Raw genomic sequence first — 3,754 nt, 5'->3', positions numbered from 1 at the left:
CGTCCGGCCCAGGGCCTGTGAAAAGAGGGCCCAGCCACGCTGAAAACACGGATTAGCCCTTGGGCCACCCCCTGACACCGGCCTGCTCGGCTCCGGGAAGCAGGCCCAATGGAGGGGGCCAGGCAGGCACAGAGAACTGGAAAAGTCTGGGTTCTCACCCCTTTGGCCCAGTTCCCTGCCCCCACCCTCCCCATGATTAGCATAGCCAAGTGCACATTCAGTATCATTTACTGAACATTTACTATGTTCCAGGCTCTACATGGATTGGAAAATTGAAAGTACAAGAAAATTGCTGTCTGCCATGGGAAGTAATAAAAGCCACTCGCCATAACCACCTCCCACCTCCCCACACGCGCATACACACACACACAAACCAGATCTGTAGGTGTGAGACAGAGGCTGTGGTAGGGGTCTTCAGAGCGGCCTTAGGCCCTAAGGGAAGGCGGGAGAGATGGTGGCTCTGATTCTGTGCCTGAGTTCAGCTGCAGGATTATGCTGCACCTGGGTGAAAATATGCAGGCTCTGAGATCACTTCTCTGGCTCTGCCTCCCTCCTTCCCTTCCTGGTTTAATACTGGAAATGCCAACTGGGGAGCAGAAAGAAGAATCTCCTGTTACCAAGTGCCATTGTGGGCTAAGCACCTTTTCCTACATGATCTCATCTGAATCTCATGACAATGCTGAGAGGGTTCATTACTGCCCCCATTTGGCAGGCGAGGAAACTGAGGCTCAAGTGATCACTGGCCCCAGGTGGCTCCTCTCGCCCAGCGAGATTCCCCGCTCCTGCAGTTGCTTGTCTTGTCTTATGTGAGCTGTTCTTTGTGCCTGTACCGTCTTGTGTTCCGTAAGGCCTGGGCTCAGGCAGTAGAGTGCAGTGTAGAGAGGGTACTGAGGGGGAAACTGTGCACATAAACCAGCCTGGCTCCCCATGGTTGTAGGGTTGGGGGAGGGTCATCTCCATATCTCTGAGTGTCACCTTCTCCTTGCCCTCTGCTTCTACAGCCCCCCTCTGCCCACCTCTCTCATAGCTGTAACTGTCTGTGTGTCCATCTCCCCACCAGATCGAGAGCCTCTTTGTCTCTGTCTTCCCTGAGCATGGGCAGAGGGCCTGGCACAGAAGTGCTCAGTGAGTGTTGTGGGCTAAACTGAGGCCAGGAGGCCTGAAGGAGGGGTGGGTTCGGGGTCCACGAGGAACTGCCTGGCACTTGCAGATTGCTGAGATGTGGGGAGTGGCGGGGGAAGGAGGAGCCTAAGGTGGTGTTCATTATTTCTGCTCCAGGTGATGAGGGGGCAAGGGCCCATTTGCTGAGATCTGGAGGGCAGAAAGGGGAGCAGGATGGGGTTGGGGTGCACCAGGTTGAGGTTGATGTCCAGTGGACACTGGAAATGCTGACCTGGAGGTCAGGAGACAGGCTAGGCATCAACTCTGCAGCCAAAGTTGTGAGAGCTGGAAGAACTCCAGAGGAAGTCATTTCTACAGTTTCAGCTTTAACATATGGTGTTCTTGGACGAGTCCTGATGCTGGTGCCCTGGGCTCTGGGTTTAATTCCAGCCCTGCCACTTACTAGCTGTGCGAAGTTAGGTAGGTCCCTTAACCTCCCAGAGCCCTACTTTCCTTATCTGCAAAGCAGAGATTATGGAACAGTACTGACCTCACCAGGTGTTTGCCCTGAACTGAGATAATGCATGTGACACAGACAAAGGCTTGGTAATGGTGGCTGTTACACCAGATTGGAGCTGGGAGAGTGGGGCCCTCAAGCTTCGAGTTTGGATTTGGAAGCCCTAGACCACAGGCCTGCAGTAGCTAGCTTTGGTCATCTCTACCCCAGGGCACTCCATCCACATTAGGGCCAGAATGCAGATGAGGCATCTAAAGCCACAAATTTAAGAAGGCCCTGGCTCTCAAGTGCCGACCCTGAACTTCCAGCACCCTGAGAGCGAGTGCCCCCTTAAATTTAGGCCTTAGGCACTTCACTTGCCTCACCTACCCCAGCGCTGCCCCGGTGGTCTTGCCCCCCCCCCCCCCCCGCCCCGCCCCCCAGGACAAGCCTCTTTAAGGCAAGGTTTCTGCATTCTTTGGTTCCCTTCAAGCCAGGGCTGGCTGTCCTGTCACTTTGGAAAGATTTCTTGAAAATAGGCTCAGGGTGACATCACCTCTGGATGGTGGTGGTAGGTGGTGTTTCCCAGAGTGAGTTTTTATTAAAAACCACTAAGGCACCCCCATCTCCAATGAGATGTGAGTGTGGCATTTCTGGGTCAGTAAGCACTTTTCTCAGACCTCCAGTCTGTGGAAGCACTTAGGGAGTCTCTCTCTGGCTCAGCAACTGGTCCTTGGAACTTCGGGCTCTGTCGGCCTGTGTTGGTTGTGTTTTGTGCCTCTCCCCAGTGTGCATGTGTGTGGGGGTGTGTGTGTGTGTGCGCGCATGTGGGAGAGAGAAAGAGAGAGGAAGAAGGGAAGGGAACTCTTTCTCTCGAACAGAAGGAGCACGAAGAGGCATCCAGAAAGGCAACTCTTATGTTATGGACTTTCTGGGACCCCTTGATTTAAATTCTTTTTTAATATTTATTTATTTTTGAGAGAGAGACACACACACACACAGAGCACAAGCGGGGGAAGGGCTGAGAGAGAGGGAGACACAGAATCCGAAACAGGCTCCAGGCTCTGAGCTGTCAGCACAGAGCCCTGTGCAGGGCTCTAACTCACAAGCCGTGAGATCATGACCTGGGCCAAAGTCGGAGATCAACCAACTACAGCACCCGGGTGCCCCTGGGGGCCCTTGATTTAAAGCAGCCAGTCCTCTGGTCCCCAAATGTGCTAGCTGGATCACTTTTCAGGATTTTGTTTTCTCAAAGGATGCTCACAAATGTCTTGGACAGGGCAGGGGTGTGCAGGAGGTAGCAGAGAGAGGAGATGGTGACCCTGGAACCACCAGACATCCTCCCAGACAAAGCTGGCCTTCTCTCTCTGCCAACCCCCTCCCCCTCCACTCTCCCCTTTTAATGTCCAAGACCAGCATGGTGTCAGGACACAGAAGGCTGGCAAGGTGATCCTGGGTGGCTCTCATTTCTGCCCCAGCTGGGGTAGGAAGGACCCAGAGGAGGCTAGGAGAGAATGATGAAGAGGCAGGACCAGGAGGAACTAATGGGGAAGGGGCCCCAAAGAGCACTGAATGGGTGGATTGGTGACTAGCATTGAGGAGACCCGAAGAGGAGGGGGTCGAGGGACAGGTGGAAAGGGCGACGGGGCCAGGACCAGGACCGCACTGACCCAGTGGACATGGGGAAGGGATGAGGCTGGGTCCAGAAGGACTGACCCAAAGGGACGAGACCAAGGGAAGGGCGACATGTAGGTGGCGGGAGGGGGGGGGTGGCTGTGAGCCTATTAAGGGGATTGGGGAAGCAAATCAGGGAGGAGGCGCTGTCCGGCGGGGAAGATCGGAGCTCTCTCCCCACGCTGGGGAGGGGGAGGACGAGGGAGGGGGGCCGCATCCATATAAGGCGGGTCGGCGGCCCCTGCTCTCTCCGAGCAGCGCGGGCAGGGGCGGCCGCATCCCGATGACTGGGCGCAGCGACATGGAGCCGCCGGCCGCGTTCTCGGGCTTCCCGGCCCTGCCCGCGGTCGCGCCGTCGGGGCCGCCGCCGTCGCCGCTCGCCGCGGCCGAGCCGGGGCCGGAGCCCGAGGAGGCGGCCGCGGGCCGCGGGGAGCCGGGCGGCCCCGACGGCGCGACCGCGGGCAGGGCCGGGAAGCCCGAGAA

This window comes from Panthera uncia (genome assembly GCF_023721935.1).
Source record: "Panthera uncia isolate 11264 chromosome C1 unlocalized genomic scaffold, Puncia_PCG_1.0 HiC_scaffold_4, whole genome shotgun sequence".
NCBI lineage: Eukaryota > Metazoa > Chordata > Mammalia > Carnivora > Felidae > Panthera > Panthera uncia.
This window is presented reverse-complemented; position numbering follows the sequence as displayed.